Source organism: Akebia trifoliata, chromosome 8 (assembly GCF_017979445.1).
Source record: "Akebia trifoliata isolate Shusen 1 chromosome 8, ASM1797944v1, whole genome shotgun sequence".
Classification (NCBI taxonomy): Eukaryota; Viridiplantae; Streptophyta; class Magnoliopsida; order Ranunculales; family Lardizabalaceae; genus Akebia; species Akebia trifoliata.
In genome coordinates, this window is record NC_141382.1 from 29,171,698 (window position 1) to 29,183,895 (window position 12,198).

A 12,198-nucleotide genomic window follows, 5' to 3' on the forward strand; every position below is an offset into this window, starting at 1 on the left:
TGATGAAAACTATGTGACATAAGGTTATGAGTTATAAATGAGATTAGCTTAGAACTAAGAATATAAGATAATTATACATGTCGTGTTAGTGGAATGACAATAAAGTTGATAAGGTATGATTTTAATTTTGATGATAAAATTTTTATTAAGGGGGGGGGGAGAATGTAAAATCCCGAATTTTTTATTCGTATCTCGAGAAAAAATAAATAATAGAATTTTGAGAAAATCTTAAAAGTGGGACTTAGGGGTAAAACTTTAGGATATTTCTGATCATTTTTAATGGAATCTGACCTTACCATTAGATTCAAAACGATCGAAAAATATATTTTAGCTTGCAAGCACACTCAAATGCAAGTTCGAACAGAAAAGTTACAAAATCTTCGATTATCAAGTCAGACCAGGCTAAAATAATGATTTTTCTCTAGAGAAAAAATTATTAAGATTCGATTATACCATTGATTTCATAACAAAAATTATTAAACATGGACTATTTACTTGTTATTTTTTTAGCCAAAAAAGTCAAATTATGGTCAAAAATGAAAATAACATTAATTTTAGGGGTCACCTCAAGCTAAAAATGTAAATTTTTATTAGAGATAGAATTTGTAAAAATTGACTACACCATTAGATCCGAAACAAAAAATTAGACGAAATAGAATATTCAATTGTCAATTTTAGAGTCCGGATGGTCAAGTTATTGTCGATCGAAACAATAGGCAAAACACCGGTTTCATCCCAAGAATTTATATAAATAAATTCTTAATTTTTTTTCACTATTCATCTTTCAATTTCATTAAAAACCACCCACGTTTTTTTTTTTAAAATTTAGTTTTCTCCTAATCTTCCAATTTCGATTTATCGCGAACCGTTCACCTTCGATGTCCGACGCAGAAGAGAGAAACGTCCGCAGTCTTGTTCTCTACAAAACCCATCCAAATTCCTTCTATTTTCTCATCTTTTTCACCCCGTATCCTCAAAAAATAGTCGTATATATATACGGGGGTTTTGTAACTTCGACCTTGAATTTCATCTATTTCGGGATCAAACCGTCCTCCACTGCAGAAGGGAGAAAGGACAACGACATCGAGATTTTCAAAACCACCGGGTCGATTTAAAAAATCAGCTGTCTCGAATTACAAGTAACCTCGATTTTCGTACTGATCACCTCGATTTCTGCGTACGTGCTTTAATTCTGTCACCTAGAGATTATAAGGAACTCTCAATTTCTATTAGTAATCGTACATTGTGAATATTACATTTAGGATTTTATTAAAAATTTGTGGTGAGTTTACAAAAATATAGAATTCAATTGGTTATTTCAAATTCACTCTAGAACTTGCATATTTGATATATTTAATTATATTTTATGACAAATTATACGTGGATAAGATATTTCAATGGACTATTTTCATCAGTTGGGTCTTGTGCACCATTCGGACCCCGTTTTATCTAAGTTTTGTACTTTTTCAATGTTATTGATAAAAATTAATTTCATAATTGGAAAAATGATTTAATATTCAATGAACTCATATTGAGTTGATGAATATCAAAAAGTGAATATTTTTTTTGATAGATTGAAAACTATAAAATTCGAAAAAAAGAAAAAAAGGGTATGAAAACGGTAAAATGTCAGAATCACACCAGAGGGCTGATGTCTGCATTTTGTATTGTTGTGTTGTGTGTAGGTTGGTGAACGGGTATCTAGGAATAATATTACTAGTTGCATATTTATTTACTTTCTATTAGCGCGAGACGCTGTTTACTTTTTCGTTCTGTTATTTATCTTAGGTCGGATGGCCACAGTTGCATAGTAGAAAATTGGATATCCATTCTCAACCTTGTATTATTATTATTTTTTTAATGAAGATAATATATATATGTAACTACTTTGTGAGCTGTTAAAGAGTCCGTGAATGCTTGAAGGGATAGTACGTCATATCATCTGAAGTGGTGTACTATCCTGGGATGTACGATAGGGACCACCAAGCCCATACGTGGTATGGGACGCGTATGAGAATGGAATCACAATTAGAATCCGGATTTGTTCCTATCTATCTTTACCAGTGAACTTGTTATGTAAAAGTAGTCATTTACGAATAGTTTGTATATTCGGGTATCACATGCATGCCTGATAGGCATAAACAAATATGATTAGTTAGTGATCACTAATAATCTATAGTAGTCTAACGTTCTGACACATCGAAAAGAGACCCATTGCTTACCGTCACGTCAAATGGCCAGCCTGAGCCGGATAAATGATCCCGCAAATGTGGTAAATAATGACTAGTTACAAAATCAAGAACTAATACTTTATCATGAAACATCATGTCCCGATTAGGAGCAATCCAGTCGTGAATCCAACTCTCTAATTTCACTACTCCACAATTCTGTATTATGTATCTGTTGCCTTATTTTGATGTATAAAATGAGATGCATGTTTAATATTTTCATTTGATCAAATTAAATTTGTATAAAAAGATAATGTTATAGTGAATACTATTGATTGATGTAATATGAGTTTTAAAATGTTTAGTTGCTCATCCTTGACTATATGTACTAGTTAATCATAATTTCTTCTATAAATTTTATGTAAATACGTGGTTTGCGTCATTATGTCGGTTACATCTTCTAAAGTTTGGAGTCGCCACCATTCATGTTGTAAGTGGGTGTGAATGGTCACCCGATGTACATTTTTTAAAAAATAACATTTTTGACATTTTTTAGTGATTCACGATGGATAAGGGGTGATCAAACTTTGAGATTCGGGTAAACGTCTCGGTTGGAGAAAGGGGAAGGGGTTAGACACCCTTTTCTCCCCCCCAAGTGGAGGTAACCTCAAAGAACTCGATCATTTTGATAAAAAAGAAATGAAAAATAAGGTGTCACGTATGTGCATTTGTACTCTAAGTAAGGATTTACTTTCGGCTCGATCATAGGATCATCTTATTGAAAGAGATGATCCTAATGGATCATTTACCTTGAGGTCCATTCATCCCAAGTTTATTTAAAAAAAAGTAAAAAGGTGAGGGGATGATAGAAGAGGGAGGATGAGAGGGTAGAGAGAAAGAGGGGAGTTATTTTTGTTGCACCCACCTTGAAGCTTCAAGGTTTTCTTTTCTTTTCTCTCCTTCCTTCTTCTTCTTCTATGTTTTCTTGAGTTGAGTCCTTGGTGAGTTATGAGAACGTAACTCTTTTGAGGTTAGTGTGAGAGAATAGTGAAGAAATGAGTAGAGAGTATAGTGAATTTTGTGAGACTTTGTAAGAAATTTTTTTAGTTAGAGTTGGGAACCATTTTTGGGAAGAGGAGGGGGTATTTATAGTTGTTTGGAAGGTGTTTAGGGGTATAATAGGATGAGATGTTGGGAGAGTAGAGAATGACATATGTTTTAAAAATGGTGGTATGAAATTTAGAGTAGGATTGAGGGTAATTTTGTAATTAGTGAAAATGGATGAGGTTTTGATCCAAATGATTTGGATCTTACCCAAATCATTTGGGTGAAGTGTTTGGTGAGGTGAAATGATGAGTGTTTAAGAGGGTGGTTGGTTGATTGAGTGGTGTTTAGTTTAAGAGAATAGAGGTGTAAGAGGGTGGTTGGGAGGGTGAGGGAGATGGTGACATGTGGAAATATGTGTGTATGTTAAATGTTTAGATTTAATTGATGGGAGAGATTAAGTGTTTTATTTGAGAGGATGGGTGTATGTTTAGGTTGTAGAGATGGATTTATAGGAAATGATGATGGTAGATTAGGGGGAGGTATAATGATGATAGGTTAGGGGGGTGTGGGTTGATGTGTTTGATTTGAGAGAATAGGGGTTAGGGAATTATGAGGGTAGGTTAGGGGAAGGTGTGGGTTGATGTGTTTGATTTGAGAGAATGGAAGTTTATAGGGAGTAATGAGGGTAGGTTAGGGGAGAGTGTGGGTTGATGTGATTTTTTAGAGAAAAGGTGATATGGGTAGTTAATGTTTTAGAGAAAGGTGATGGGGTGAGTGGTTTGATGAGGGAGGTGAGAAGGAGTAATGACATATGTCATCTTTTGATGGTAAAATAGTGATTGGTTGATGTGGGTTGTGATTTATGGGTTAGGGTTGTGGGTTGGATAATGAATTGAATATGGATAATGATTTGTGGGCTTTGTAGTATTGGGTTTGGATTTTAGGAATTGGGTAGGGTTTGTTTTGGATTGGATTTTTGAGGGTGGGTATGTTTTAGGTTTTAGGTGGTGTGGGATTGGATTTAGGTTAGGGGATAAGGTGAGAAATGTATTTTGTGAGTGTTAAGGGTTTATGGGCCTTAGGTGGGCTTAGATTTTTTCGAATTTGGAGATGGAGAGGTGTAGGGTATAGGAGGTGGTAGGCGTCCCAAGTCTCGTTTTTTAATTTTATTTATTTTTTTTAAGATTTTTGAAATCATTGGTTTGATCAAGATGCCACGTGTTGGCGAATTAGGCTTTTTAGGGCCCGTTGGTAAATTTTATTGAAAATTCGTCATTTTCGATTTTGGGAATGGCGCGGTGAATATTAGAAAAGCGCAGGGTAAGCCGAGTCCTTTTGGTGGGCCTCCTAGACCATTGGAAGGTCTTAGGGACCTCGATTTGGTCAAAATGTTACTTTTCAATAACTTGGGCCCTTAAGGCCCGTTGGTCCATTTTTGTGGAAAATCAATATTTTTGGGCCCTTTCGAGTATGAGCCTGTTCAAATTGGGGTGTTTACAACTGTCCTTCTTTGCAGGAATTGCGTGCAAAGAACTGCAAAGAATAGACTAAACCCCTATTTGCACGGGACAGAGAACTTTGTAAAACACAACTTCGAATTTCTAATTAAATTGATGACTTTTATAGAAAATGGCTACTCAAGTACGGGGTCTGACAGAGTCTTATCTTATTAATTCCTTGATTTTAATAGCACGGAGCTCGTGTGAGATTTCGGATTTGATGAGTTTTAAAATTTAGATATTTTTATCATGTTTTAACAAATCGGAGTTGAATGCAACTCGAAAAGATTTTTGAAATTCTTTTGATTTTTTTATATTTATTTTTGATTTTTTGATTTTTGATTTTTGATTTTTTTATTTTATTTTATTTTATTTTTTGTTTTTTTTTTTGTTTTTGTTTTTGTTTTTATTTTTATTTTATTTTATTTTGTTTTATTTTGTTTTTTTTTTGTATTTACTCTATTTCTAGCATAAGTTTACCCTCTCAATTCATGCATTGTCCCTTGTAATGACGCCTTTGATCCTTTCAACTGTGCAAGCGATAAGGTTGTTAACAGTTGCCACCGGTCCAAGAGACTTTTATTGCTGGGCTACAAGTTAGTTTTCTCAATTCATGTATTGTCCCTTGTAGTAGTGTCTTTGATCCTTTCAATGGTGGAAGTAATATGGTTGTTAACAGCTGTCACAGATCCAAGAGAGAATTTTGTTGCTGGGCTACAAGTTAGTTTTCTCAATTCATGCATTGTCCCTTGTAATAGTGTCTTTGATCCTTTCAATGGTGCAATCAATATGGTTGTTAACAACTGCCACAGATCCAAGAGAGAATTTTGTTGTTGGAGTCGAATCCACCAAGATCTGAAGGCGGGAAGGCTACATAGTCTGAGTCACCTCCATTTAGAACACATTTATTGTGACAATATCAACAGGTGCATAAGTTGCGATTGAGTCTATTGCATCGGTACTACTCTCTTGCAACATCAACATACTCTTTCGCCCTTCTTGATTCATTATCACACCAATATCTCTAGCTTGAATGTCACTAAGCATAACACTCGTAAGGCGTTCGCACTGTCGATCTAAGGTAGCAACCCATCGTTTTTCTCCAAATTCAAGGTCAGAGTTAACCAGTGTTCTATGTATACTGTGAGCTGCTTTGTCACCACTTCTACGTGTTTGACCCATATGACCTTGGAGTGACCATCTGACATTTCTTGGATTACACAACTTAATGGCCTTCTTCGACATCTCAATATCGAGCTAGGACACAAATGATTCAAGGAAACATCGACCACCATCCAAATCCCCTCGGCATGTTGTTCGCAATGCCTTGCAAAGAAACTTTCTCAAGTCGGAACTAGAAGTGAAGGGACTTGAAATTCTGCTTTCATCACTTGAAGGGCTCCATTGTAGTTTTCTGCTACACTTAGTGAGTCGTGATGCTTTGGATGCTGAGGTGGTGATGAGCCAGGCTACCCGGATTCGTGCTTTGGAGGAACGCTTTGTCTCATTTTTCATTTCTTAAAATGATGCTTGATTGACTGCGTTGTATTCCCACTTTTTGTATTTTCTTATCATTATCTGAATGTATGCAAAATATTAAAAGATTAATGCAAAGAAAATAGGTTTTGTACTTACTTGGCCTCAAGTGTATCTAATACTTTGAAAACTTGAAGTTTGAATAAGTCCTAAATTTTTCATCATCGGCCAAAATAATAATTTTTTTTTTTGAACTTTTATGAAATATCTTTATCAAATGAGTACGATAAATTCAGAGTTTGTAAAATCTTTGGTTGTGACGATCTTGGTATTTTTGCCAATCACAGAGGATATAAACATCAATTGTTCTTTTGATTCCTTTAGAGTCATTCCCAGTGCCCTGGTATTGGAAGACTATTATCTATTTAGGTCTCGGGATTTTGGAAGGATTTCGCCGTTCACAGTTTATACTCTTGTGGGCCGAGAGTTCTTTATTTTTTTTTTAACCTATATTGCCCCTAGTGCCAATTACGATTTTCACCAGACCTGATTTCCACATTTTTACGCATCGACGTCCTTTTCGGGATTTTCATCGTGCCGGTGGCTTTGATCTTACCAAAGTCTGATTTTTTTTCATTACGATTCTGCTCGGAGTTTCTGTGTCTTTGTGGCTTGGTGACTCAAGTTGAGCTGCGAGATCGGCGACTCTACTCTTGTAGTGGCACTCTTTCTTGAGTAATCTATCTAGATTCCCCTCTCGAGTTTACAGATGACTATTCGTGGTTCGGCAACTCAAGTTGAGCCGCGAGATCGACTACTCTACACTTCGAGTACTCTTTTTTTTCGAATATCCGACTTGGATTTCCCTCTCAAGTCTTCCAACGACTAATAAGACTTTGAGGTCCAGACCAAGTCGCAAGATCATTGGTGCTGCCATTGTCATTGTGTTGCCCTAGAACTTTTCCTGATCAAAAAGGAATTTTTGTTGGACGAAACGTTGGCTCGCTGTAGACACCTCATTTTTGTACTCGCCTGATTAATCAACTCATCAACCCGATCGCAATGATTCCCAATGATGGATGTTTATTCCATTGCTTTATTTTGTTACCAGAAATATTTCAGAAATCTGGATGAGGTATCTCAAATTGACAAAACCTTAGAAACCATGCTACGCTAAGAAAATACGACTCTAGAAACATAGAAATCATCATCTTGCAGACCCAAAAAGAAGCTTTACGATAAAAATCACTAAAAATGACCAAATGACCAAAATACCCCTAACCTTAAAATATCCCTAGAGCCTACGTTATGATTAGGAAAACCCTTTCGAACACATAAAACAACAAATCAAAATCAAATAAATCATTTCACCAATTTTCACAAAATTCGACAAAATTACGAAAATGCCCCTCATAAAGTTCATGATCATTTCACACAAAAAATTTCATAAATGACACAAACTAATATTTCCATTGAATTCCTTATGAAAAAATCGAATCTAAAACATCCTAGAACATTAAAAACCGACTTAAAATGTGAAAAGTCATCTTCGGGGGCAAAACGGTAATTTCATAATTTTTATAATTAAAATTTTCAAAACTAATAAATAAAATATTAAATAATTAAAGTGAAACATTAATGAAATTAATTTAAAATTTTGAACTAAAAAAATCGATCAATCGGGCTCTCATGAAATATTGTTGAGGGTTCGTGAGATATTTCTTTAAGGACCCCTCCATTTGGGGGTTCAAAGAATTAAAGATATAATAGAGGGGGGTTCTCCCAAAATTTAAAGTCAATCAAGCAAGACTAAATTCAAGGTATTAAAGTCAATCAAGTAAGACTAAAGTCAAAATTAAAGTCAATTAAGCAAGACTAAAGTCAAGATATTAAAAGTCAATCAATTAAGACTAAAGTCAAAATATTAAAAGTCAATCAAATAAGACCAAAAGTCAAAACCCTAATAGAGTTCTAATTAAATAATAATTCTATTTAATAGAGTTCTAACTAAAATACAACTCTACCTAAAATAATTCTAATTAAAACACAACTCTACCTAAAACAATTCTAACTAAAATACAATTCTAACTAAAAGAATTATAATCAAACACTAATTCTATCTAAATCAACCCTTAAAAAAATCTATAAATAGAGGTCCTCACACCCTATTTTCGTATCAAATCATAAATCCTAAGAGAAGTAGGTCTAAAAGTCCCCCTAGCCTCCTATAAACCCTAGTTTGGAGTCCCAACTCCTTACCTAACATCCCTCCTTCGATTTTAGCCTAAAAAACACTTAAAAGCCCTTCGAAAACACCCCAAAACCCATAACAAACTTGAAGAATCCAGATAAAAAAAGGAGATACCTTACCTCGGAGATCAGAAATTCAAATCCGGAGATAGAACGAAGCAAGGAATACGATACAAGGAGCAATTTTTATTGGATCTGAGGGAATAAGGTCTTTGCTATCGGAAATGTAAAATTTCTTCTTTCTTTTATTATCTAGGTCTTTTTTAGCAATGTAACTTATTTGACAAATTAGTAGAGACCGGCTTTGGCCGGGCGGGGTTGGTGCCTAACACCTTTCAACCCCATAACATGATCCCCAAATTAAGTTTTTTCTGTTATAGACTAGTTCTTTATCTATTTAGAGTCATTGATCGGTTCCTAGACCGTAATAACTAGGTGGCGACTCTCAAACCTCAAGGGTCAAAAGCAGATCCGCGCATCCCGCGGATCTAGGGTGCTTTCACTCGGGCTAATGGTAGTGGAAGGATTCAAAAAAATTAAGGTCTAGGTGTATTTATCTAAAGTGGGCTAGACATGGGGTTCATCTATTTTTATTTCGAAAAGGTGATCTATGTCTCCTCCCAGCGTCTCTCAAACTTGGTTAGGCTGGAGATTTGGGTCGAGCTCAGATCAAGTGTCTGAGTTTTTGACTTTTTTAATTTTTTTGTACTTTTAGCCGTTCATAGTTTATCCTCATGCGGGTCAGGAGTATTTTGATGCTTTTGATTTGATTTTCTTTTCTTTTGTCTTTTTTTTCATTGTTTTGTAGTTGTTGACTAGCCCCAGTCTTAGGTTAAGAAATGAACGTGATAGCTCGAAAGGGTTGACTAAGGTAGATAGTTTGTTCAGGATATCAAGGATGGCCTTTCGTCATCCCGGATCAGTTCTTAAGCGTAGTATTTATTGACAGTGTCAGCATTGATCGATTACGAGAAGACTTGTCCGTCCATCTCTGTAAGGATCAGAGCTCCTCCCGTCATCACCTTCTTCACAATGAATGGTCCCTCATAGTTTGGTCTGTATTTTCCTCTGGCATCCTCTTGGATTGGCATAATTTTTTTCAGAACAAGGTCACTTGGTGAGAAATCTCTGGGCCTGACTTTCTTGTTGTAGGCACGAGCTATTCATCGCTGATAGATCTATCTGTGGCAGATGGCTACAAGACGTTTCTCCTCTATTAGATTCAGTTGATCAAACCGAGTTTGAATCCATTCTGCTTCATCTAACTTTGCTTCTTTTAAGATCTGGAGGGAGGGAATCTCAACCTCTACGGGTAAGACTGCTTCCATTCCGTAGAGCAATGAATACGGAGTTGTCCCATTCGAAGTTCTGAACGAGGTTCGATAAGCGTGAAGTGCAAAAGGCAACATGTCATGCCAATCTATGTACGTAACTGCCATCTTCTCGATAATTTTCTTGATATTCTTGTTGGCTGCCTCGACTGCTCAGTTCATCTTGGGTCTATAGGGTATAGAGTTGTGATGAGTAATCTAGAAATCTTCGCATATCTTAACCATACCTTTGTTCTTGAAGCTCTTGGCATTATCAATCACTAGTCTGCTGAGTAGCCCATATCTGCAGACAATGTTGTTCTTGACAAACTTCAGGATATCATTTTTCGTGACGTTAGCATATGAAGCAGCTTTTACCCACTTGGTGAAGTAGTCGACGGCCACTAAGATGAAGCGATGCCCATTTGTAGCTTTAGGTGAGATTGGCTCGATGACGTCCATTCCCTAGAGCGAAAAATGTCAAGGCGTAGTCATGTTATGCAATTATGATGGCGAAGCATTGATCTTGTTGGCGTATATCTGGCATAGATGGCATTTACGGACATGCTGATAGCAGTCACTCTCCATTGTCGACCAATAGTACCCCATCTGCATAATCTTCTTTGCTAGCATATGACCATTCATGTGGGGCCCACAGACTCACCCATGTACAGTCTGAATTAGTCATTTTGCTTCTGTTTCTACCACACATCGAAGTAAGACTTCGTGGTGTGATTTCTTGTATAGAATGCCATTGTTAATGAAGAAGTACCCTGCCAATTTCTGAATGGTTTTGCGATCATTTGACGTTGCATCTGAGGGAAGGGTTCGATCCTCGAGATATGCCCTGATGTTCGAGTGCCAAGGCTTTTCTTCTGATTCTTCTACTTTGACGGATAGACAATAGGCTGACTCGTCCTGAATTCCAATCTTAATTGGGTCGATGATCAGATCTTTTGAAATACTAATCATGGAAGCAAGCATAGCTAGTACTTCTACGAACTGATTCTTAGCTCTTAGCATGTATGTGAATGAGATCCTGTCAAAGCGTGAGCTTAGTTCCTCTAGATACTCATGGTAAGGGACCAGTCTTTGTTCTCGGGTTTTCCATTCTCCAGTCGTCTGATAGACTACTAAGCTTGAATCTCCAAAAATATCGATCTCATCTACCTCGAGATCTAGTGTTGCTTTCAACCTTGCTACGCATGCTTCGTATTCAACCTCGTTGTTAGAACATTGGAATTTCAATCTGATTACAATGGGTACATGGGACCCATCTGGTTTGATCAAGACTGTCCCTATTCCATTTCCTTTCTAATTGGCTGCTCCGTCGAAGTACATTTTTCAGCCTGGTTCCTTATCATCGTCTTCAACCTCAGTAAATAATATGGCTTCATCCGGGAAGTTCGATTTCAATGGCTTGTAGTCAGGCAACGGGTGCTCGGCGATGACTTGCCCTTTGATGGCTTTTTGAGTGACATAGGCGATGTCAAACTCAAATAACAATAACTGCCATTTTGCTGTGCGGCCTGTTAGTGCTGGTTTTTCAAATAGGTACTTCAGGGGGTCCATCCTGGCAATAAGCATAGTCGAGTAGCTGAGCAAATAATGACGCAGTCGTTGAGATGCCCAAACTAATGCACAACAAGTCTTCTTAAGTGTCGAATATTTTACTTCATAATCGATGAATTTCTTGTTGAGATAGTAGATGGCATGTTCCTTCTGTCCTGATTTGTCCTAGCACACACCCCATAGATGTTTCTTGCACTGAGATGTACATCAGTAGAGGTCGCCCTAGAGTAGGAGGGACTAAGACTGGTGGATTGAGCAGATATTACTTGATCTTGTCGAATGCTTCCTGTCAGTCTTTGTTCCACTTCTTCGACGTATCTTTCCTCAGTAGCTTGAATACCGATTCACAGATAGGCGTCAATTACGCTATAAACCGACTGATATACTGTATTCTCCCTAGAAAGTCCCGAACGTCTTTTTCTGAAACAGGTGCCTTCATTTCAAGGATATACTTAGTTTTTGTCGGATCTATCTCGATACCTCTTCTGCTGACTATAAACCCCAGTAGCTTGCCCGATGTTGCCCCGAATACGCATTTGGCCGGATTGAGCCTTAAACTGTACTTCCTGAGTCTGTCGAACAACTTCTTCATATTCACTAGATGGTCTTCTTCAATGTCAGATTTAGCAATCATGTCATCTACGTAGACTTCCATTTCCTTATAGATCATATCGTGGAATAATGCGGTTATTCCCCGTTGGTAAGTCGTCCATACGTTTTTCAACCCGAATGGCATGACTTTGTAGTGGAAAGTTCCCCATGGTGTGATGAACACTGTCTTTTCTTGGTCTTCTTCTGCCATTTTTATCTGGTTATAGCCTGAGAAGCCATCCATGAATGAGAACATGCCGTGCCCTGCAGTATTATCTACTAGAG